Here is a 27155-nt window from a genome sequence, read left to right on the forward strand (position 1 = left end):
ACTACATCCTAAGTGCAGATCTAAAGGATATATAGTGCCGACAAGACATATAGCCTTAGATAGTCAGTCCATGTTAGTTAATTGACTCTAAATACCCTAATTGATATTCATTGTGAACCGGAATCCCTAGACTAGTTTTATATATTTGTTATCGTCTTAATTTACAATCGTTTAGTTACTACAAACCAAATAAATCAACTTTGTGACCCAATAGTCTAGAATCTACCTATAGGTAATAAGCAGTTTGTCACGTTTCCTTGTGGTTCAACCCCTGACTTCACTATTTGCATTCTTAGTGTCCGTTTGGGATTATTTTGATTGAGGTGATACGACTTTACCCTTATCAAATTTGGCGCCGTTGTCGGGGAGGCAACTATTTTCTGTTTGTTTTTGTTTAGTTTGTCTTTTGTCTCAGGGAACATCAGTTCCTTGACACCGTTCTAATGATTTCCATCCAGTTTTCACATGGTGAAGATAAGAATTTCCACAATTACATGTTTAGATGGAATTATTGGATTCGTTCTCATAACTGCGAACGCACACTCCCACGGCCTACTGTGTGCCTTACCATCATAAGAGGTATGAACAAACAAACCCAAGCCTATATTGACTCCATAGTTAAGAGAGATTATGGTGGTAAGAATATTGAAGATGTGCTTTATTTCTTTGAATGGCTTGCTATTGAATGCATTAAACCCACTTTTTCATTTCAGCCATACATGGATGAGGGTGTAGGTGAAACAAATGAAACAGTTTTAACGAATGAAAAAGATATCGTCGGACACATAGAGGATGAGACCATATGCTCAGTTGATAACTCGTTCTTTGACGATAATCTAGAACCCCTCCATGAAAATTTTACAGACAGTGAGTCACACATGAGGAAGACTTGACGGACCCCCTAGAGTGCCCCTTTTGTGATGAGTCTTGGGATAAGGAGAGTGATTATGCGCGATTCGAAGATCTTGAGGTTAAATTGGACTCATGTGACGATATGCTGACTCTTTCTTTGGATACGACCCCTTCAGTTGTTGAATTTGATTCTAATTTTGAGTCTATTGAAGTTCATTTAAATACAACTGTGCAGAATGCATATTTTGATGTTTCTGATGTTGAAGATGATATTGATGAATATTCTGCGCAAGGGCCTTCCACTAAGGACCCTTCAGATGCTTTGATATGTTTTGAGACATGTACAGGTGAATCTCTCATTTGGAAAGCTGAGCTGGATGCTTTAGAGGCTGAAATATATGGGATAGAGCCTATCAACAAGGGGAACGAGAAGGTATATGAGTCAATGAATACTCCTAGCACGGTAGAGGTAATATATTCTTTTGCCACCGATTCTGACATTAGGAGTGGTAGACCTCCCGACCAATATGAGGTAATTATTGACGATGATTTCATAAGGATTACTGGTGTGGCGGGTAATAAACTATCTCGTATGACTTCTACTTTGTGTTTTGATGCTCCACTCTCTCTTGGTTGGACGAATAATTTGATGAGTTTTTATTATAATTCTCATCAAAAATTGGATATGCTGAACTGTCTCTAACATTGATTTTATATGCTCATGCTATATCTTGGTGCTACTTATGCTTTTGTGTAGCACATGCGCAGATTTATGATCGACTATTAAGAGCTTTGAGCCGTTGCTACCGAGAGGCAGCTCGGAGTTGGAATTGTAATAATTTGTAATTTAGGAATTTAAATTTCATTAATCGCACTTTAATTATGTTGTTTCATATATTATGAGTGATGTGAGGGAGAGAATTTGATATTTTCACAAGTATTTTTGCAGCTAAGATGGATTGCAAGGGAGAAAATTGACGTAATTGCGAGAAAGGGAACAGACATGGGTGCCTCGATCGAGTACAAGCAGAATTGATCGAGGAACCTGAAGAATCGATCGAGTAATAGTAAGGCTCGATCGAGGAACCATCATAATCATAATTAATTAAAAATTGCAATTTGGTTCCTCAATCGAGTAGCTTGCAACTCGATCGAGTATAACCATCTAGAGCAATTATCAGCCCTTTACTCCAACTCTTCTCGCATCCCCTTCCATTAGTACCTCCGTCTGATTTTTTGTTCAATTCTTCCTCAATCAACGTCTTGTTGCCAGATCTTCAAACTCAAATCCCCTTCTTCCTCCTCTTATTCATCCTACTCAAATCACCCTAATAAAACTCGACTCTCCTTCCACAATCACCTTCACTAATCCTCCATGATACACACTCACCACCACTTCACCATATACACCATCAAACTACGGCCCAGAACCGTCGATCTGCGAAGACATCACCTCGCGCGACACCGTTATCGTCGGCTGTCTCATCTCCGCCGACCGCTGATTCTAATCAGAAGGGGTGCTTTCAAGGAATTGTTTGTTTCGAGATGTGCGAAACGAGTTATTCCATCATCAATTTCAGGTGTTTTCTACCCTAATTGCTTTAATTTCATCAATTTGTCTGATTTCAACTGTTAGGGTTTGCTGAATTTTGATAATTGTGGGGTGTTATTCACGAAATTGGTCATATTTATTGGTTAATCGACACTTTGTTACGGGTTTTTGGCCTGGGTTGTGTGTCAATTCTGCATAAATTTCGAGTATGCTTTTGCGGTTCCTTAATCTGAACGAATTTGGGGGAAATTGCGCAGCTTATGTTTGCTGTAGTTTTGGACGAAATTTCGAGTCGATTTTCGGGCATCAATTAGTTCTATGTTGCTGTTATTTTGGGGTGAGTAGCTGGTGATTGAGATGCCAATATCTGGATTTAAGTGGGTCGAGATTGGTCTAATTCTGCTGGTATGATTTATGTTTCGGAATTACTATTTCATTGGACTGGTTTGGATCGAGTTCTTGACACGAATTATAGCTTGAATTTGAGCTGAACTCACGAGTCAATATGGGATTAATTTCTGGGACAATTGTGACCCGTTTGTTTGCTGCTTTTATGGGTCACAGATTTGTGGAGTAATTTGCTAGTCTTGATTTAGAGACATTATTTGCCGAGTTCGTGAGTCCCTTTGGGCTTAATCGGAGGGTTGACTTCTACCAAGTGTTTGATTTGTGTGAATTCCAGGGTTAGTTGGGCTCGATTCCTGCTACATCGAGCCATTGTGTGAAATGTCCCTCTATTTTTCTGTAATTTTTGCTCTTCAATGGTGATGAGTTCTGCTGGTTTTTAATGGCTCAATTTCTACTATTTTGTGTCAGGTACATATTGCTCCACGGTGAGCATATGTATTTGTCGAAAAATGGTAGGTGAAGGTCAAACGGATCTGCCTATGTTTTTTTTTTTTTTTTTTTGCTTTGCAGCTGGACGAAGAGATGAATCGTTGTTGCTACAGTTGCTAAAACGAGATTCTGATCCCAACGAGCTAGACACGAATGGTCGCACTCCTCTGCATATTGCAGCTGCCCATGGAAATAAAGATTGTGCCAGTACCCTCATCTCGTTCCCTCATCTCGTTTGGGGCTGATCCAAATCTTAAAGACTATGAAGGGAGTGTGCCACTTTGGGATGCAATAGTGGGCAAGCACGAGTCCTTGATTAAGCTACTTGTGGACTGTGGCGCATCTCTAGCTTCAGGGGATGTGACTCGATATGCTTCCTATGACTTTCTTTCTTAAATCTGTGGTTCTATGTTGGCTCAACATTTTGGGCTGATGGAGGTCGAACCTTGGGCTATGTTTGATGAAGCTGGGTTGTTTATATAGTAATCAATGAATGCTTTTCGAGCAGTCGCTGATTGCTTTGGGTCCATTCTGCTGCTAATGGCTCTCTTATACTTGCATTTTGAAGACCTGCTATGATAGTATGATGCTGATGGGATGTGGTCACTACATCCCCTACTTTGCAACTGGTTTGGGGGAGCTTCTACTTTACAGCAGGTACTATCTTTCTTTATACTTTCTTTTTTATTGTATTATCTCTAGGTTGTTAATCTTTCCCTTTCCTTTGTTAGTAAGTGTCCTCTAGGTTTGCTGCTGGTGTTTGTTGTGATTGTTGTGCTGTTAGGGTTACAATGAGGACACTGCGACATTTAGGTTTGGAGGAGTAAATTTATTTCTTTGTGTGATTTACTTCAAGTCGTGTGCTTTATTTATGTTGTGTGTTTTAAAATCGAAAAATCCAAAAAAAATTGAAAAATTTATAAAATACAAAAACATGTTCTAATTTATTTTAGGTGAGTCTTGGTGAATTGTTTAGCAATGATGATAATTTGCTTTGTTTTTGCATTTGAATCCCACTTAAGTTGTCCATGTACATTCTTCTGACATTTATTTATGAAAATAAAGCTCATAACTCAAGTCTTGACCGTAATAATATGCCTTATGCCAAGTAAATTTGACAATATTATGTTGGTAAACCACTTAAATTTCTGAGGTCTATAGAGCTTCCTAGGCCAGGAACATTAATAAACTAGTCTCATTTGTCAATTAGGCTAAAGAGTGTGGTTCTCCTTGTGGAATGTGTAATATCAAACTGCATATGATTAAGTACATGTGGATAGGCGGTTCTTACCGTTCAAATAAGCCTTACATTATCCTTTTTGTTAAGCCCGTTTGAACCTTGTAGCCATTTCATATCCTATTTTCATAGCTACAATCTAGAATTTGCCTACCTTTTCGGGATAGTTGCAGTTGCTTGAATTTTGTGTTTATTTTCGCTACTTGGGTTGAGATTGGGACTTTTATGTCATATGGGTAGTAGCTTAAATTTTTGTAGCAATTGTGTTAATCTCTTATGTTGGAAAAGAAGAAGAAAAAAATATGAAGCAAAAGTGAAAAAAAAAGTGAAAAAGAAAAGAAGAAAAGAAAAAAAAAAAAAAAAGAGAATTCGAAAAAAAAAAAAGAAAAGAAAAGAAAGCGAAAGAAAAAAAAGGATTGTTTCATTTGGTTTTGTTAAGAGATTATAGAGAGGTTTGCTAGAGTCTAATGCACCTTTGGAGTGTAGTTTCTATTGTCTCTCTTATATGTTGTTAAAGCTGAGATAATTTCTCTAGTTGGTTGATTCATGCTTATTATTGTTGGAATTGGTTTTGGTTAGCAAAGTGTAGCTGCGACTACCGTCTTAGTCTCACATATCCATACGTGCCTTGGTACAGACCACTTCTATACCATTCACCCATTCGCCACCTTTATTGTCCTTGATACATGTATTTTTGTCTATTTTGTGAATGCGTATTAGTTCGAGAAATTTCTATCACATTAGATTGCATGCATGTTTCATAAGTTGAGTGAGTGTCTTAATTCTTTCTATCTTACATATAACTTACCCCTTATGAGTGCATGAGTGAATCCGCGAGAATCCAACTAATTTGTCTTGCAAGATTGAAAGGTATTTGGCTGAGTCACGGTATCATGTTACATCTTGAGTTAGCTGCGTTCTTCTATTACCCCGTGCCTTTGAATTTGTTTTATTGGCACAATTTTTGGTCATTACTTTGTTATAGATATGGATAGCTTGGGATTTGTATGTGCATCGACATTAGCTTTGAGTTATTCATTCACCATTTGTATGTTTGTCTTTTGTATGGTGATAGTGCTTTGCTTAGGGACAAGCAAAGAGTTGGTTTGGGGGAGTTTGATGAGTCATAATTATATACACATTTATGTCTCTCCTTAGTTGCTTTTGAGACGGTTTTGTGTTATAATATGTTAATTATATGCCGTTTATATTAGAAATGTCGATACTTCCGCCTTTTAGTGTTTTAATGCAAATGGGATGTATTTGTGGAGCAAAAGAGTAAAATGGAGCACCGCGGAGTCAACAAGACGAAAACAAGAAGATAAGAAGACACGAAGAAGCTGAAGTTGTTGAAGTCACTCGATCGAATGTGTCAATACTCGATCGAGTATCTAGTTTGACGCAGTTTTTATGAAACTTTCCTTAAATCGGTTTAATTAATTATTATGTAATAGTATAAATAGGAAACTCCTACACAATAATTAGGTGATGCTTTTCACTATTCTAAACCCCTAGTTTAGTTTAGTTTAGTTTAGTTTAGGTTTCTTCTCTACAAACTCTTTTATATTATTGTTTGCAAGATCGTTCATACCTTTAATATTCCAATTAATCATTGTTCGGTATTTCTAATCTCTATTTTTATGTTTTCTTTAATTATGTTTATCGTTCTTTCTATTGTTATGCGTAGCTAATTCTCCATCTAGGGTTGAAGGGGATCGATGAATATTAATTAGGGTTAATGAATTTATTAGTTGCTTAGATCGACTATCGCCTATTATTTGTTTATCAATCTAATTGATTAATTATCGGCCGGGGTTAATTAGTTAGTGTCGCGAATTAGTATTATTGTCGACTGGATTAATGCTAAGAAAGACTTACAATAATTAGGTAGACCGACTTAGTCGTAGCGACTGCATCTTAAGTGCAGATCTAAAGGATATATAGTACCGACAAGACATATAGCCTTAGATAGTCAGTCCATGTTAGTTAATTGATCCTAAATACCCTAATTGATATTCATTGTGAACCGGAATCCATAGACTAGTTTTATATATATGATATCATTTTAATTTACAATCGTTTAGTTACTACAAACCAAATAAATCAACTTTGTGACCCAATAGTCTAGAATCTACCCATAGGTAATAAGCAGTTTGTCACGTTTCCTTGTGGTTCGACCCCTGACTTCACTATCTGTATTCTTAGTGTCCGTTTGGGATTATTTTGATTGAGGTGATACGACTTTACCCTTATCATTCACCATGACATACACAATGCCCAAACATACATACTCCAAACACGGCATTGAAATCCGGAAATGCATTTCATGTCATTGATAACAAAATAAACCAACAAAGTTTGTACTATAATTCCATATTTCCATCTAATTTAACTAAAGTCGTACTTTGAAATAAAACTAAACTTCATTCAAATTAAACATTTCTATCAAACTACTCGACACATTAGCCCAATCTCGAGCGAGTCTTCTTTGATTTTGATCTTGAACTTGAACCGGAAGGTGTCTCCTCCTCAGGAATAGGGGTAAGCCTATGCTCCAAGTGACGTAAATGATATCTAGGAGGAGGTTGGTGTGGAGGGCTTGGATGATCGGCCTCAATGGGTTGGACTAGATGTCCGTGTTCCGTGCGTTGCAAGCATTCGAGTGACATTGTCTGCATCTTGCGCACCATGCCTACATGAGATAGTGGAACATCCTCCGGCATGTTACCGAGCATAGTAGTAGCATAGTTATAGTTGTATAAATGACCCACCGTCTGCAAAATTTAACAAGTTAAATTTTGTTAAAATTAAAATAATACTAAACAAATTAACATTATACAAAGGTTATTTTTAGGGTTATTTAATGACAATAATCCAATCTAAGTCTCATCTTCCCCATTTAATCCAACCTATTGATTATCCCATATTAATCTTATCTTTCCTATCATTTAACTTATTTTGATACTTTGAAAAGGCAACCTGTTAAACAGGTTACCTTTTGGGTTAAACACCTTTTACCTTCTTTTTCTTTTAGCTTTGTTTATTTTTCACCTTCCCTTCTCACAAACCTTACCATATCCCAAACAGTCAAACACCATCCAACCCCTGCCAACACCACAACCACCACCATCCAAACTACCTCCACCACCACCACCCACCTACTGCCGCCGACATCCACCTCACCTACTGATGCCATCACTGCTACCGCCACTTTTATCCTGTCCCTTTAATTTGTCTGCCTTCTCCCGTGTCCACTACATCCCATATCTGCTCTCTTCTCGCATCCCCATACCTACCACTACATTTGAAGAATCTAATCAAATGTTCCTTGAAATCAGCCATTAAAATCCACCACAACTTACTCGAAGCCCACTTGAATAATTTAATCAAATGCTCCTTGGGAACAAGACGAGTTTCAATCACTCTTACCATAAACTCCTCATCCAAGCTCAATTCCCAATCATCACAGTACTTTGAAGTAAAGACAACACCTTTTTAAACAAAAAAAAATCCGCCTCATTAATTAAATTAATACCACCAATCTGGGCATCATTATTTTCATCAAATTAGTAGCTAATCCTTCAGCTAACCCAAAGCCTTTGATCTGGGTATCACTATTTTCAACATTTTCATAAAAAATCACTTGTTAATTCATTAATGGTGATGCGGCTGATTGTCGGTGATGGTGGTGATGTTTGATGGTGGGATTGTGGTGATTTTTCAGATTTACATTTTCAGATCTCCTTTTTGATTTTTTGGGGTTATCATAGGTGTGCGGCTCGGGTGGTGATGTCAAATTTGTGGGGGATTTGTGTTGTTTTGGGTGATGGAAAGATAGGATTTATGAACAAGGAAGAACAAGTTTTGAAGAATGACAATGGAACGGAGAAGGAAAAAAAAAAAAAAGTGGGTCAAATCAATGACCTGTTGGGCAACCGGCTCTAGGAGGTTAAATATGAGATGAGATCAATGCAAGTTAAATGATAGAAAAGATCAGATTAATATGGGATAATCAATAGGTTGGATTAAATGGGGAAGGGAAGCCTTATGTTGGATTATTGTCATTAAATAACCCTATTAAAATTAAAGAAATACTTACAAGTAACATATTGTCCGCCGTATTCGGATAGAAATTGTGTGTCTTCTCATATAAGTCTTTGCTTTGTGTTTCGGTATTGAGGTTGCTAACTACCTAGGTTGCACGGACACGCCAACTTTTTGGCGTCCGCGTGTCGGACACCGTGTCCGACACGGACACGCCTTGGACACGCCACAAAACGTCTTGGACACACCAAAAACCGTGTCCGCGGTTTTTATTTAAATCGAAAACGTGTCGGACACGGCCCAATCCTGTTGGACACAGTCCGTTTTCAGTCGGACACGCCAATTAGGCATTTTTCAAAACAAAAACAAAACCCCTGACTTGTCATTTTTTTCAATTTGACAGCATTAACAATACCAAAACCCCTCAATCCTTATCTCCCCACTGTCCTCCGCCAATACCTCGCCGCCGGTCGCCGACCTCTCCTCATCGCCGCCTTTGTCCAGATCTGGTGCCTTTCTTTCTTAGTTTCCTTAATTTCTTACTCTAGGGTTTCTTTCTGATTTTCTCTGTATAATGAGTTTATGCACAAAATGATAGGATCTGGACGATTTGTTATAGTTTAAGCCTTTTAGAGTTATGGGGAAAGGATGAGGATGGACGGCTGAGATGATGTGGGTTTGGATTGGGATGAAGTAATTGATAGGATTGAAGAAGATGTTTGTGGGAGATGAGGTTGGGTTGAATTGAAAATATTTGTGATAATGACTTGGGATTTCGTTGGCATCATTCTTAAAAATTTACTCGTACCAAACATTATCCCTAAATTTTATAAATTTGTAACAATACCATACAATTCTTCTTGATGTTAAAATATTGGATTTGTGAGTTATAACTTTTAAGATGTGTAATATAGTGCTAATATTACATGAAATAGAATTTTCTGATGAGAAAGGGATAAGTGGCTTTTAAAGTTACCTTATGGCCTTTTACAACTTTATTATTGCCTTTTAAGTGACCAAAGTTTATAATGGTTATTTGGCTTTAAATTCCCTTTATTTTAACATGTATATTGCATTTTTTCGCCGTGTCCTGAAAAAATCGGAGTGCCGTATCCCGTGTCCGTGTCCGTTTTCGTGCAACCTAGCTAACTACTAGACGAGTGATGGCATGATACCATTGTAGGTATGGATCACTGTAGTCAAGGTAACCAAGGTAAGGAACACAGCGAGGAGTTAATCTTGCTTTGCGGTTATGCCACTTCTCAATACTTTCTTTACGCATTTCCTCATAATTAGTGGCATTTCCCCGACGATCAATTTTATGCAACTTCTTAGATGTCTTGCATATAGGGGGTACTACTGGATGCCAACCAAATTGCCTAACAACCCTATTAGCAAAATGCCACTCAACGGCCTCAAAACAAATGAATGGTGCATTTACAATCCACTCACTAGGGTCCTCGGTACAAATGGCGGGGAGAAGGGAAAGGACTTCCGTAGTGTAGGGTTCCCAAGTGAACATGGTATCGGTCATGGTATCAAGAGCATGCCTACATGTAACTAATCCAATTAAGTGGTCCTTGTAAGCGCGGTCTACTCTTAGCCACCTACAACTAAGAGGGTCAACACCCGGCACTACTTGCGAACCAAGAGGATATTCGACACCGGCTTCCCCGTCTATTTGTGGTCTCATGATGGTAGGTCGACCAATAGAGATACGTTCCCAAGACCAAAGTTGCAAAAGAAGAAGACAACCACCAATCTCAATGCTTCCTTTCTTAGAAGCCGCACACAAGTTTCTATACAAATAAGCAAGTGTGGCACTCCCCCAACTATATTCATTCAATCTTTCCAAATTTGCCAAAAGGGGGAAGTAAATTAATTGTACTCTATTCTCACTTTTATCCGGAAAGAGCACGGTACAGACCAAATATAACAAATAAGCTCTTACATGTGCATGAAGTTGTTGCTCAGTTGCCTCTTGTGGTAGGTCTTGAAAATGTGCTCTTAACCAAGATAGTTTCAAAGTTTTACCTTTAAATGCTTCGGGAGGTGGCCTAATACCTAAGTTATGCTCCAATAACTCAGCCCAATAGTAATCAGTTTTATCAGTTATAGGTAATTCACTGACCTTTAGACCCAACAAAACATTAACATCTTGCAAAGTGATGGTGGTTTCTCCAACTGTTAAATGAAAAGTATAGGTTTCTTGTCTCCAACGCTCAACTAATGCATTTATCATATCAGGACGAGCTACAACATAAGCTAACCTATGAATGCCATGAAATTGGGTTCCACTAATGTAATTCTCGATAGCTCGGGCTACGGTGAATTTAGCTTTGAAATATAGGTGATTTCTACATTGTAGCGGCTCGTGATCCTTCAAAAAAAGTTTAAAAAAAACCACCTTTTTAAGTAATTGAAAAACAATGACAAAATATCAATCCAACAGTTAAATGAAAAGTGGAATCGTTAATTAACTCTCCTTCCCAAATCTCCGAGCTTCTATGCTCATTTTGCATTGTGAGAACGCTATCATCTACTGGACCCGGCTCCATTTGACCTACACAAAGCATTAAATAAACATCATTAAAATAGAAAACAAAAATAACATGGTTTATAAAACAATGAAAAAATAACATGTTACCTCTAGATTTATTTGTTGCATATGACCGCTTGTTATGCCCCTCTACATTGTACAAACTACAAGTAACAGTCGACTTGGAAACCTCATCCATTTCATTACGAATTCTTTTAGATACCGGTCTTCCCTTTCCTCTTATCAAAGCATTATTAGGAATCAATTTCTTCTCCGTCCATGGCTTCCAATAACCCTCATCGGGAATAAGTTGAAAGATTGCACGATAACAACCATGATATTCCCCGGAAGAGTATAATGGGTCAACATATTGATCCACGTCGATTGAAAAAGCACGACATACCGCCATTACATGTGAACAAGGATAATGAAAGTTTTGCCACTTATTACAAGTACAAGTCCTTTATGTCAATCGCACCGTGTGACTTCTTCCACCACGATTTCCAAGCCAACGACCTTGACTTGTAGTCACTTGATAAAGGTCTTGCTCAAAATCGTGTTCACTAACTTCATGATGGGCGGCAATTTCTTCAATTTCATTAAGTGTCTTAGTTACTTTATCCGACCATTTCAAACCACCTAACAATCTACCTCCTGTCATTTTTCTTCTATCAACGAAATATTTGTTAACTCGGGTAAAAGTGGCTTTTACAAGGGCTTGAATTGGGAGAAATCTTACCCTCTTTAGCACAACATTGAAACATTCACACATATTTGTTGTCTTCAAACCATATCTTTTACCACCATCATGAGCAAGAGACCACTTACTTGGAGGGATTCTCTCTAACAAAGCTTTAGCATTTGCATTGATCCAACCAATTTTCTCCATACCTAAGTCAAATTTTCTAATTTGGTGTTGCATAGCGGTCTCGGAGAAAGTTGATTTAAAATCTGAATTTTTGAACATCTTGTTAATGTTGGACGCATGATGTCGAATACAATGCCTAAGAAAAGCGTATGGCTCTTCCCAACCACTCCCCACTTCATTCATTGATTTTAAGATACCCGGATAACGGTCAGACAAGACACAAATACCTCTACGCCGTGTCACATAATGTCTTATGCAAGCCAAACAATTCTCATAGTCCTCCTTCTCAACAATGGCAAATGCTAATGGAAAGAGTTGGTCATTTGCATTAACTCCTATTGCAATCAACATAACCCCTTGATATTTGCCATATAGATGAGTGCCATCTATGGTAATAATGGTCCTACAATGAGGGAAGCCTTTGATTGAGGGACCAAATGACCAAAAAACTTTATCAAACAGTTGGAAATTGGATCATTAGTTGGCTTATTGACAAAATATACAGCGGTTCTCGGATTTGCCTCTTTTAAAGCATCTAGGTAACGAGGAAGAAAAGTTTAAGACTCCTCCCAGTCTCCATAAAGATCCGCCAACGCTCTTTGTTTAGCCACCCAAGTCTTCCAATAAGAAATCTTGAAGTTGAATTCCTTTGTTATGGATGCCCTTAACAAACTCACCTTAGCCCCCCAATCTTCTTTCGCAAGATGCTTAATAGCATTGCTAATAAAGCCCCCCCTTAAATTTGGATGATCAAGAGATGGTTTCCGAACCACACAAGACGCTTCATGTGGACCTTTGTATGACACAATTGTGAAAACATCCATTGAAATGTTTTTTTTACTCGCTCTCAAATACCAACTACAAGCTAAGGGTTGTCTATTACATTTATAAGTCACGGTGTGAGGTCTTGATTTGGTAATTTTATAAACTTGGTTTCTAAGAACATTGTAGGATGTGACAACTTGTCGCAAAATCTCTTTGCTTGCAAATTCTTGCCCAACAATAAATTCCTCCCCATTCTTAAATGGAGCCACACTTGATTTATACCAACTATTTTCATAATCAACATCTAAAGCATGAACCTTGATGAATTGGGTGTTAGTACATGTTTGAGAAACAAGGTCTATCATATCATCTTCATCATCACTCAACAACAACATCGGATCCTCCTCTTCAATCCCATTTTCAATTTCATCTCCAAAAATATTACCATCAATGGGCGCTTCATCAACATTATTAGTTGACAAAGACAAATACCAATTTGGATCCTCAACTTGACTAAGCATATTTGTGAAGGACAAATTAAAGGGTTGTGTAGTTGTTTGAGTTATTTCAAGAGGCATCAACTCAATAAACAAATTAAAGGGTTGTGTAGTTGTTTGAGTTATTTCGATTGACACACACTTGCCGACATAGCTTTCAAACTACGATCATTACTCAAGGATAGTACTTTATAACCTCTTACACTTGGGAATTTCATTTTGATATTAATCTCATATTTTGTTTTATCTACCTCTAAAGACTCATATATTTCACTCTTAATCTCATTAAGACTAATATTACTATTAACAATAACAAAGCTTTCACAACCACCCTTATAACTAATATCTTCACCATTTACCACTACTTCACCATTCCACCAACAAGTCAATGGGTAATTATTTATCTCCATTGTAAATAATCAAACTAAATACAAAGTAGAACAACCAAGCTACTAATTTGAACAATCAAAGTAACAAACTAAGCTAAAAACAATTACTAAACTAAGCACAAAATAATTAGTAAATTGGGGAAGAATTACTAATAAAGTTGCACGAAATTAGTAAATTAGGGTTGAATTATTACCTTTAGATGAATATAGGATGAATTAGGTTGATGGAGAGGAATTGATTGAAAGAAATTTGATAGATTTTGAGTGAGAAATTGGTTTTTTCGACTTATTAGGGTTCCGGGTTTTAATTGGAACAATTGGGGATTTTTGTGTTCAATGGAATGAAAGTGAGATTCGCGTTTTTTTTATATTAACAGCAAAGCCGCTATTCTTCTTAGCGGCTTCCGTTGACAACAAGGGTAAAATCAAACATCGTCTTAATAATTTGCTAAGAGAGGAAGCCACTATGATTCAGCGGCTTTCCTGAATAACACGATTTTGCGTACTCCAGTAGCTACTGGATATGGTTAGTGTGATTTTTTAATGAAGATTTGGTAAAGCCGCTAAGAAAATTAGCGGCTTTGTTGAAAGTCTGGGGGGAAAAAGTGATGACGTGAACACCATAAACGTAAATAGTTTCAATTGAATGCTAATTACCTAATTACTTTACTAATTAACGCTAATTAACCAAAAAATTCAGAAATAATCTTAGTCATCAGCTCCACCAAGTGGCACAAGATAAGCATAAGCAACACCCATGACTAGATTATACAACAGTGAATTGCCATAGGATATTCTCTCCGTCCCGGGGAATTCTTTAGGTTTATTTTTTTGCATAAAATCCAATGCATAAAACAAATGTACGCCGTACAAAGTATACCCTTACGGAATTACTTTTTTGCTTCTAACTTCTCAGCAGAGGCGGCCTAGAGGTAGAGCAATTCAGCTCACCGCACCGGGGCCCATCAGATAAAGGGCTCCAAATTTCTGGGTCCGACCCTTTAACGTGTAGAATGAAAAATAACCATGGTTGGTCATAATTATTGCGGCCCAAAACAATACACTGACAACAATCTCTTTGTTCCGCAAATATGGCCTACATCAAACCCAATACCACCATATTCTGACTATTTGACTTTTCCTTATTCATTATTTTCTTTGTTTTTCTCTCTCATCTTCCACCTTTAACTTATTTTCTTACTCCGTAGAAGAATAATTATACTCGTTCTCCCGTTATTTGTTTACATGTTCTATTTATGGGTGTCTTATATTTGTTTACTTTTTTAATTATCCACATAACCTATTATCCACTTGTATTTGCGCCAAAACCGAAGGTAAACAAATCACCGGGACAGAGGGAGTATAAACTTATTTCAATTTTATTTCTTTTGGTTTTGGTTTTACGGTATTAATTTTCTTTAATTTTCTATATTTTGGTTTCTTTGTTACTTCGTTATTTGTTAAGGGTTGCATAATTTCATTGTCTTCTTTCTCGATTTCTTTGATTAATATAGTTGATAAATTTACTCTTACTGACTTAGTTTTAGGGTCACTATCTCAAATCTATCAAGTTTATGCTTTAGCATTCGATATATTTCTCGAATGTAATTTCGTTTTAATGCATGCAAATGAAGAAGGGTCATTTCTAATGCGCAGAGGGATGATTAATATTTTAGTGGTTGTAATTTAGGGCCTTCACCGAATACTTTGAACATGGCCTCTATAATTCATTGGCTGCCCCTGCTTTTCAGGGTCCACTTACACATGGTTTTGCAAAGGCTCTTTGGTGATATAACAAGGTAAAAATATGCTTAAAAGGAAACCTTAAGAATTAGCGGATAAACCTATGAATGGAATAAGTAAAGAATTGACTGGGACAAAAGAACTACCAACTCTACACGTGAAAAGACCATAAAAACATTTCGGCCCTGTTTGGTAAACAGCGGATTAATTTCAGCATAAGCAGATTGCAAAAGCAGATTATAAACGGCAGATTTTATCAGAAGGTTTGACTAGCATATTATAATTCGCAGAATTAATTTAAGGGGGTGTTTGGTAAACGGCGGATTGAAAAATTTTCAGCATATTCAAGGCTTTTAGCATGTTTGACTCACTAATCTACTATTTTGAGTGTTTGGTAAATGACATATTGAAAGAGTAGATTGGAGCTCAATCTCATGTTTTCAATATCTTTGCTTCTACCAAAGATATTCACATTAGTAGATTGTGAAATATGAATCCGTCAACAATCTACACATAGATACAACATTCTATTAACCAAAATCTGCTAATTACCAAACACTTCTACTAAATCGCTAATTGAAATATACTAGTCAAACCTCGTTAATCCAATCATCATTTATAATCAGCAGCCGACCAATGTTGCTAATATTAATCTGCTGATTACCAAACAGGGCCTAAGTGTTCGGTAATTGGCAGATTACGATTAGTAGATTGTTAGTTTTATTTGTGAAATAGAGAAAAATTTCCTATTTTACAATATGCTAACCAATATCTTTAGGGTAGACAAAGATATTGTAAAACAAAGATATCAACCCCAAATATCTTTGTTTCAATATCTTTTTCTACTAAACACTAAAATTAAGATATTGATTGGTGAAATACGCTAAAACCCTCAATATCTTAAAATTGGCCAATATCGCCGCTTTTCCAAACAAATAAATCATCAAGGTGAGTATTCCATAAAAGTAAAAGGGAAGCATCACAGACAAGGAAAATGGTGTAAATTCAACCGAAAGTTTCATTCTCAAAGAAAATAGATCATTCACTGATCAAGAGTTTAGTGTATTGCCCTCAACGTCGGCTTATCTGACAGTTTCTGGATTTATTAATACAATAAAATGGACAGGTCACTAAAAAAATAGTACATGGAAGTTGACAAACTAACACTTAGAATCCTATTTCTACTTATACTCCATATATGGTAACAGTCGTTCAAGTGATTAAAAAGTATTTGACTCCTATACATCCATTTTAGGTGTAGCGTAAAGTGATAAAGCACTTGAGCTAACGAGGTATTCTCACGTTACTTTAACCAATAAGATATTGTGAAAGCTGTAACTATATCTTGTGGAGGGTCCATGGAGGATAAAGTGGTTGTACGGAGCTAGCATAACCTAAAATACAAATAAGGTCTAAGCCAGACTCGGCAAATGGGTCATTCGGGTCTAGTAAGCCAATTGCAGGTTCGGTCGTCTTGGGTTTGTTATTGGGTTAGTTTGTCTCTGGGTCATTTGGTTCAATACTATTGAATCAATAGTATCCTACTATCCTTTGGTCAATTGGCTCATTTTCGATTCGTGATTAATAAAATTTTGCTTCGGATTAGTCGTCCTAACTCTTAAGTCATTTCTGAGAAGTTGTTTTCAAGCAGGGTTGTTTTGGATCTATGTTCGGATAGTTCTTTTCATAATTTGGTCAGGATAAGTCTAATAAAGTCAGTTTTACCCGGTCTAATCTTAATCAGTCAGATTTCGGGAAGAGGCTAACCTGGTAAAACTGTAAAAGGGTTGGCCAGATTCAAAGAGTCTTGCTTGTGACGGATAGTGTCCGTCAATGAGAATTTGTGGGTCAGATTAATAACATACAGAGTATTACGTAATACTTATCCACAAACTACAGGCATGATAATATTGTTTTCTCACCTGCTTTAATTTCTTGGTGGGATTTAAGATGCTCCATTTGGCGGATTAGTGCCATTAACCCCAAAATAATTATTGATACACTAGACATAAATTGTAGAGAGGAGACTTTTAGTACTTCCTCCGTTCTTATATGATGTACCCATTTGTTGAATATATGAGTGTAGTATTTTAATAAAATGGGTACATCATATGAGAATGGAGGAAGTATCTTGGATTTACTTCATGCTATGCAATTTTAAAATCTGTTATTGCACTTCAAACCTCAAAAGCCACAAAAGGAGAACTTACTGGGGACTGGGGAGGTCTTAGATGAGCATCTCATAATATAGCTCCTTTTCTTCATTTTGTTGGCTCTTTTGTTCTAAATAAGAAAATAGCAATGTTGCACGCCTGACAATCAAGAAACGAAAACAACCTCAGGATAACAACAGTGTCTTAGTACCAATGATTTGGGGTCGATATATATGAATCAGTTAAAAGAAAAATATAATGAAGAAAACTTTGGTACTATGCAGTAACATTTCACTTCTCAAGAAGCTAATTTTGGAACAATAGACATACATGCTCTTGCTGAACTTTATATCCTGTTTGGAAACCTCAGTCAAGTGTCAAGTATCTTGTTTCTCCGTCATTGGCAAAACCTATTTGAGCATGGATCCATTAAATGGAAATAATAATTTAAAAAAAAAAAAAAAAAAAAACCAAACTGGGTTTATGAAGGATGTCTGCAGCACGCAACAGAAGTTTGACAACATTCCTGAATGCAGATGGTCATAATGAAGATATAAGCAACGGTCAGAATAGGATGGTTGTAAAATCTGAGCGCCTGGAAGAAACCGAGTTAAAATTTGGTTTCAAAATAGCAAATTGAGATGCCAAAGAAAACCGGAGTAAGTTAAAACCATTCAAAGCTTATCCAAAATTATCATAGGAATAACTCTCTACCATGATAAAACAGAAACTGGAAACATAAGAAACACAAACTGTACAGTTATCATTATAATGGCAGGTAGATTTTACAATCTATAGCGAAGATTCTGGTTGTGTACAGAATCAAAAACCTCGTGCATGACGGTTTTATGCTAATAAATTGTAATACTGCATGTTATCTCAATTCTTATACCATACACCCAGGTGTATGGTACATTATACTCCTCCTTTATTCTAATATTTAAAAGTTCTATAACATAAATTTGATAAATTGAAAAATAATAAAATTTGCATCATTATTCATAATTTTTATTCCTCTATAATTAGAGATCTCATTTGATATATTTTGGCATTTATTTTAATTTTACTCGCATATTCACAACATATAATTGACGTATTCATAACAATGAGATATTCATATAACATAATTGACATATTCACGTAGATATTCACATCATATAATTGACAAAGTCATGTAAATTAAACATCATATTATCATAATAAAACTCACATCACCCAATTAATAACGATATTTACGCAATAAAATGAACATATTTACAGATACATATTCATAACAATAACAAATATATTCATAGAGTTGATTATCAATACCCAAACAGAATATAGCTACTTCACAAAAGTATAGCTATATATTCACACCAATAAATTATGTATATTCACAAATATTATTTACATATTTAGCACTTATAAATTACATATACATAAAACATAAACCACATATTCACAATATATAACATGTGAATATGTTATTTATATTTTATGAATGTCGATATCTCCCTTAGCAGACTTACTCAAATCAATTGAGACCATAACAAAGCACATAATGCAATTTAATTTTGCCAAAAAAATATGCAACTTATGAATTTGTGTAGTAATAGATTACTACAACGTTTTTTGTCAAAGTATTTTAAAGGGGAGGAAGTTTAATTGAAGTGGTGAGTGGTAACATAATGGGTAGTTATTTTTATTATTCTTTATTTATTTATTTTTATTATTTTTTTCCTTAATAACTACCTAAGAGGAGTATCCTACTCCCTACTCCTGGGAGTAGGATATAATTTACCTAAGTCTTTCCAATATCAAATCCTCTCAAAATCAGGAAAGGGTCAAACACAACAATCCCTTCAAAGGTCATGATGTCCAACCAAGGCCAACATTTCTCAAAAGAAATGGTATTATAAAAAGGCGTTAAGGAAGGATAAGCAAGGAACAAATGACATGTTAGGAAATAAGGAGTCGGACCGTAAAGATAACGGTTGACAAAAATAAGAGGTATTCGAGTTAAGAAGATATCTCGGGCAAGAAGAAGATACGTAAACTTTGGCATAAGACAGGGTTCAACGAACGTTAAAGAGAAGGAAAGGAGAACAAAACCGGCATAATGAAAGGGTTACCGCTTACCAAACACTCATCAAAGCTTATGATCGACATGATAAAGTTACATCACTAAGGTGCTCAACAAAGCCTTAAAAGTCTACCAAATCATAGGACTAACAAGGACTCCACAATGGTAGGTATTCCTCAACTCAATTGGTTCTAAGAGCCAAAATCAATTCACCACACAAATTCATTTGTTACCATCCATGTCCCAAAGTATCTCCTTTACAATTCTCGTCATTGAACTTCACTTACTATGTCATCCCCAAGTACCATGACTTGTTTACTCCATCATCTCACCACTTAATACTTCTAGTCTCCGATACCATAAATTAGAATCACATTTTTGAACTCACGAACTACATCGAACAACATTCCACCAAAATTCCCAAATTCAGATATGATTAATAAGGTCAACCACGTGTTCTCAAATTTCGAAAGGTCAACAAGGGCTACTCTATACTAGATCTGGTCAACTCAAAAGGTTTAACAAAATAACTAATTCCAAAGTACGATACCAATCCATTAAGCAACGTCAATGTCTTATTGTATTCCTTTCAAAGCCTACAAGGTTTAGGGCTAACTATTATTCCTTTAATTCTCCACAAGAAACATCGAGACTCTCAAATGAAATAACTCAGGTTCATTCCATCTTATGTGCTAAGGTAGTACCCATGCTCAATCATCTATAACAAACAAGCTCTCAATAGACATAAATCCCAAGGTGTTTCTCAACTCACTAGGCTCTCATATCAAGCACAACTAACAAGACTAACCAAAGGATCCCAAGTTATATTCTCCTATACAACTCAAACCTTAAACAATCAATTTCTCAACTCGTTCACACCCTCCAATGATACATTCTCTCAAAACCGGGTTCTCTTGAACAAGGGGACTATCCTGCGGAATAAAAGGAAGGTGTCCACATGGACTCTTATTATAAAAAGAAAACGAATCAAGGATGAATCGGAAGAAAGAATTGAAGAGTAGTTACCAAGGCGAGAGAAGAGGAATTTGAAAGACGAATAAACAACGAGATTGGAAGACTAAGGTAAGATACACTAAATACGGAAAGAAATATCGAGAAAGTGGAAGCATTCTTCATTTGGCATAACCAATCTTTAACGGCACCAAAATTAATAACTAACAATCAACAAACCTAGCTTGTAAGATTGCATTATCTACATTTCTTGGAGAGCCATCTTGCAAAAGAGAACATTGGTTAGAACCTAACAAATAGCAATCACAAACAGACTACCACATAAAATCCTAACTCTACCCATCCTACCCATCTCTCAAGTTTATTATTTAAAGGTCAAGTGATTTTAAGTGGGGTGCACAAACGTGAGTCGGGAGCAACAAGCTCGATACCAACTCAGACACCCTTAAATTTAACGATAGATAAACACGTAAATTCTACAGAAAAACTGACAGGATATGTTTGTAATTGGTTCAACTAGATAAAACCTATAATTTTTAAAACTTTCCTAAACCATTCACAAACAATTCCAACTTAAGAGTGCCCAAAACCTGCAAATGCAAACCAACTAATTTACATAACCCAACTAAAGTTGCGAGAACATAGAGATACAAACCCAAGGTAAAAGAGGGAGACATATGTCCCTTCAAAATATATACAAAACCAAAAGTTAAAAGGTTTCTACAAAAATAACCAAACTAAGTCCAAGGTTCTCTTGCTCACTAGCTCGTCCGTGAACCCCAACTAAGCATCAAGTACCTGTCAATCGCATTTTATACAAACACGAAAACCACAATTCAGTGGGGAGTAACTTCGAGTCCTCCCAGCCACGAAACGTCATATTTAATGTAACATGTAATGAAACATGTAAACAACATGATAAATAATTCAATTATCAAGTATTCTAACATATGACCCCTAAACTGACCAAATTAAACTATCATGTGAAACATGTAACAAATAGTAATCCAAACTTTATCAATTGTAACCGGCTTACATCTCACCTATTACAATTCATAAAATCACCATACAAGAAAGGGCAATATATCAAAGACAGGGCATAAGTTCTTAGTCCCGTCAATAGTCACTCAGAATCTCGAGTCTATACCACGAGGTAGGGAAGGTAATCGAACCGGTATCTTGGCTCAGCGGTTAATATTAATAAAACATGGCCAAGACACAACACAACCCTAGCCTAAAATCTGCGCAGACCTAGACATGCGGATACACACCACCGCACCCAAGACCCACAATTTTTCTAAAACAAAGTGAGTACCCTAAGGAGTCCACCAAAGGGTTGACTAGTACTTAAGCTGACCACTTACTATCAAAACAAGTAACGAGGTCATGCCCCAACTTGGATATAATCCTAACAAGTCAGGAACACAAAGGCTATTAAGCAGTGAACATATACTCGTCAAAGACTATAAAGACCTATCTATAACAAACACAACAACCTGCAAGAAGTATTCAATACCAATTCTAGCAATATTAACAATATTAAAGGCTTCAGGGAATCTAGGGCCATTTCTACAATATAAGAAACTATTAAATTCAACCAACTATACATGTGAACTTAAAAACTTGATAAATGGCCTAAAACAAGAAAAAGGCCGATTATCCAATTCATATAAAATTTCATCCAACCGAATTTTTACCCGAACCCCACCTGCGGCAGTGCGGGTTAAATTGCGGCTGACCAATCACTCAATTAACTAACATCGAATCAGTCAAAGGGACTAAGGCTCAGTTTTCGGCACAATCATCAAAACATTACAATTTCATTTTATAATCTACCCTAACATGTGCAACTACCAATATAAACATAATTTTTTACCATTAACATAATTTTTACTACTAATATGACTCAATTCAAAAGTGTGTTCATATGTAACTTATACTAACTATAACATTAATGAACCTAAAGTGATGAACAAAGCATGAAAAATCGCGAAACAAGCAACGGGCCGACCCGGGCCAGCCGTGGGCCAGCCGTGGGCCTGCCGGGCCTACTGCCGCCACCCCCACACCTCCATTTCTCCATTTTTGTTCAGTTTAACACCGTCTGAAACATAATTAATCGTTCCCAATACTAACATGTTATCTTAAACTAACAAAAGACATGCATGCAACCCATTTTAAACATGTGAAAATTTACTACTCAACCAAAAATCACAAAAACATACAAAAAGCAAAGAATGTGACGATTATTCGTCGAGTAACTCGAAATATGTTACCTTAAGCTAGAAAATGAGCAATTAGCACCTTGAAAACCAAACCCTAACAAGCAACTAGCTACTATCTTCGACAATATACGAGTCCCCAAACTCGTCCTCCAAATCTTCACCTAAATAAACAATAAAAACACAATAATAAGTATAAAATACCGAAATTACCCAAATTCGTCTTAAAACAACTTAATGAAAACTGAAATTAAAACATACTAGGTTGTAGATCTCGACGAGAGGATTCCGGAAATATAAATTATGTGAAAATCCGACAAGAAATGAGGAAGTTAAGGCGAAAATTAGCTTGAAAGTGTATAAAAATGGTGTTTTGTTGATTAGGAATGATAGAGAATGTAAGAGGAAAAGAAAAACCAGAAAAAGGAAGGGGAAGGGGTGCGCGGGTAAGGGAGAAAGGAAAGGAAAGAGCGGGTTTTTAGTCGGGATTTTACGAGTCGGTTTTGGCTCGTTTCGATAATAATTAGAACCGCTTGTCAAATGCAAATTCCGACAAGACCAAAGTTCTTAAACACGAGATTACAAGAAAATTGAATACTCATACGACCCATTTCCAAAATCGTTTACCCAATTTTCAAAAGAGTTGTCATTTTTTTCCGATATGTCCTTATTTCGAAATAAAAAAGTTTTTACACGGTTTAAACTATTTTTAAACGTTTCGAAACTATCAAAATAAATACTTTACCTCAAAATATAATAAAATTATATTTCTTTGAATTATTTTTACTTCAAATACATTAATATTAAATTCAACTTGATTAATAAATTACTTTCGCAAAATAATAACGGTCCAAAATTACGGGGTGTTACAGTAAAGGTTGATGCAAGCTGGGAACGAAATCTTGATGCAGCTTGTGGTTGGGTGGCTTATGATAGTCGGGGGGTGGAAATCCATAGAGGTAGAAGGAAGTGGAAAGCGGAGTCTGCGCTACAGGCGGAAGCCCTAGGTTTACGGGAGGTCTGTGCTTGGGCGAGAGATAGGGGCGAGCTTCACCTGGAGGTTACAACAGACTGCTTAAGGCTGGTAAACCAGATCGCAGGTCTTGAGAAGGAAAGCCATGTTGTCAGAGGAATCCTCAGTTTCACCTTCAGGGATAACCAATTCTTCAATGGCAATCCGTGCCTCCTGAAACCCAAATAAAAAAAAAAACAAAGAAATTTAAGAACACTCAACGTTCTAACTGCAATGCCATAGAGCCTCACTACCAAGTTGATTTGGGATCGGCTAACATGAATCATCATTTGCCACAGTCAATGAAAAGAAGCAACGACAAACAACAACAAAGCCTTAGTCCCAACATGATTTGGGGTCGGCTAACATGAATCATCATCCAAAACCGTTTAGGCATGAATCCATCACAATGGCCAAAGGCATGGTAAAAACAAAAGTAAAAATAAAAATAAAATGAAATAAAGAACCATCAATGAAAAAAAAGAGGAAAGGAAGGCACCATGAAGCCTCCATATTACAAATAAAGCTACGAAAGTTGTACTCCGTATTAGCTATGAAGAATCCTTACGATGATTTTAATCAATTCACCATGGACAACCTCCCTTTCACCAGCCCTTATAAAAAGGAACAATTATTAGGGCATTAACAATAGACAAGGTTTGTCTAATGCCACATCACTCAACACACATAAACCTTTCTAACAACAAACCTCAATACAACAATAGACAAACCTTTTAAATATAGACAAACCTCATAAAAGTATATTACATGGGGCCCACTATCACTCACAACAAAAAACACAAACCTGTATACAAAATTGTAACTATTCTCATCTATGAACCTCAACCCTCATTCCCAACAATAGAGATGTTTGTCAACAAACCTCTAAAAAGTACACAAACATTTGTTGACAAACCTCTATTGTTGATGCCCTTAAATACTCACTTTTAAATTCCAAGATTTGCAAAACACTCCTAGTCATTTATTTTTTTCCAACCCTTTCTAGATACATTGTGTTGGAAAATATAGGGGCTTTTTTGCCTTTGGAGTGTTTTAAATTGTCCCACATTGGTGAGGAAAAGGGGAGTTTTGTGGGTTTATATGTACCCACCCTCCTTACCATATCACTAGTGGGTCAAGGGAGGTTTTTGTGGAAGCCTTGCGAGGTGCTTAATTCAGCTCGCACACGCACGCGCGCGCGCGCCGTGCCCGTGCCCGAGCCTCGCCCGGATTCGTGATTTGGGATTTGGGAATCGCCGGCGGCGGGCTTTGCCTATCTTGGGTGAACTGCGTGGAGACTGTAGTGTTATCCTTGGGGAACTACCAGCACTAGCTGATCGCCACCACGGTCGTACCGGAGAAATAGTTTTCAAGACAGTGGCTTCTACCACGGCACTACTTACGGGTTTTACTCTCTAATCTTGCTTCTATCTCTGTTACGATATTTTTGTTCCCTTTGGTTACACATTGTTAGGACTAGAATTACCCAAACTCACTTTCTGGAGAAAAAGGTCAGCTTCCCGGCATTGACCAAAGGATACACGTGCAAAACTTGCTTTTTTTCCTTCTTTTTTTGATATCTGTCAAACTACTTCTCGTTTCCTTTCATTTACCCTCCTAAATTTGGGATAAATAATCATAGAAGGAAAAAAAAAAATCTGACAGTTCAGAAGCAAAATTACATTTCCAATGCTAATGCGGTTCAATATTGTCATTATCTAGAACTGAAGACTTCTTCAACTGATAACCTTAATCCATAACTTTTCTTAAGGTACTCGATGGTTTGCAAGATCAGTAATTGACGTGGTTGAAAAAAGATGAATTATACAAAAACAACAAAATACTAAATTTTGTTTCACTTCCATCACTTATCTTGATGTCTAATTCACCTTTTACCAAAACAACAAAATAGGTTTTTTTTCTTTTTGGTGTAAGAAGAAACATTTTGTTTCGCTTCCATTGTAAGGTCATTTGCAATCAAATACATCTGTAATTTTTTTTTCTCTCCATCCATCCTTAGTCTACCAACTTCAATCCATCTCATACCCTCTTCAAACAAGTCAATAACAATATGCATCCTGCAAAATCAAGTGATCATTCCACGAAAGGAAATAACCATTATGACAGTCCAAACAACAAGAACGCTCAACTCAAAATAAAAGACAAAGGCATCTTCTCCCTGATGCAGGAGCACTCGAAGAAAATGAAAAAGAAGTCTTAATTAGTCGAAATGTAACTCACATGTCTGAAGGTTTCAAAATGGGCTGGGCTCAAGTATCGTGAATATGATAGCATGGAGAAGCAAGGGTGACGGGTTGGAGTCCGTCTAGTCAACACGCCAACCAAGGAGTGTCAAGGTCGGTGCTGATGGTGGAATCTCTAAAATTATTAGTTTCCTTATTTTTGCTTTCCTAATTCTAGTCAATAAATTTAGGGCGCCCATAATTCCGCGGGGCAAATGAACTAGGACACGAGAATCTTTAGACGCATGACCATGATAGCCTTCAGTAATTAATGAGCCTAACATAGTGACATGTCGTCCATTTACTCTCATTGTACTTTATTTAGTTAACTGTATTGATGCCCGACTCTGCCCGGACTACTTCTATTTAATATTAAACTTTATTTTATATAAATAAAATTACTTTAAAATTGCATAACTTATAAATTTATCATTATTAATATATTTTTCTACATATCTTATTACGATAAAATAAATTATGAGAAAAAAATTCATTACTTCCGCTATTAATATTTTACTTAAATCGATTGGTTAGCTAAATGTTCATATATACTTTCTTTTGTTGTTAGTCTTATTACTTTTATTACATTCGTTATTACAACTGTTACTTTCACTACTTTCGCCGTAATTATCGCTACTTTTACTACAGCCGTATTAATATTGATAATTTCATTAATCCCGTTGTTACTTCTATTATTTTCTCTGCCCCGCCCGCTCGTCGTTACTTCTATTACTTTCACTACCCCGCTCGTTGCTAATATTGTTACTTTGACTATTCAACAGAGTGATTACCATCATACTCCGTATTACCATATTTGTGATTCTCTATATAAGAAACTATGGAAACAATAAAAAAGAATGTGCCTTTTCACATATAAAATTTACTCTTTCACATATAAATGATAAGGGTAAAATTGTAAAAGTTATACTTCAATCAAAATTATTATTTTTTTTATTTTTTCAATTGTACTCACCATAGGAATGTGCTCATGATAATACCTAAATCAAAATTAAAACACAAATTCTTATTTAAGACGACTACTATTCGTCTAAAGCTTAAGACGAGTCAAATACATACCAAATCACCTCACTTGTTGCCTAGAAAATGCTAAAACTTATGTCTTTTACTACCCTACTTGATGACCTGTCTTAAGCAAGACTTATTG

The 27155-nt window shown here is 36.3% G+C and overlaps 2 long non-coding RNA genes across 3 annotated transcripts; one reads left to right on the forward strand and one right to left on the reverse strand.

Annotated features, from left to right (window-relative positions):
- The first annotated feature begins 2090 nt into the window (after window positions 1–2090).
- On the forward strand, window positions 2091–6100 carry LOC141633147 (uncharacterized). Its single transcript, XR_012537950.1, has 3 exons — window positions 2091–2809; window positions 3323–3898; window positions 5693–6100. It is a non-coding gene; the product is annotated as an uncharacterized LOC141633147 (long non-coding RNA).
- A 682-nt stretch (window positions 6101–6782) lies between these two features.
- On the reverse strand, window positions 6783–18350 carry LOC141626557 (uncharacterized). Of its 2 annotated transcripts, none has more exons than XR_012536146.1 (3): window positions 17807–18350; window positions 17534–17635; window positions 6783–7252 (listed from the first exon to the last, which is right to left on the reverse strand). It is a non-coding gene; the product is annotated as an uncharacterized LOC141626557 (long non-coding RNA). The 2 variants fall into 2 exon arrangements; XR_012536147.1 differs by lacking the exon at window positions 6783–7252 and adding an exon at window positions 10725–11085.
- Between the last annotated feature and the right edge of the window lie 8805 nt (window positions 18351–27155).

The sequence above is a fragment of the Silene latifolia genome, chromosome Y (assembly GCF_048544455.1).
Source record: "Silene latifolia isolate original U9 population chromosome Y, ASM4854445v1, whole genome shotgun sequence".
NCBI classification, from domain to species: domain Eukaryota; kingdom Viridiplantae; phylum Streptophyta; class Magnoliopsida; order Caryophyllales; family Caryophyllaceae; genus Silene; species Silene latifolia.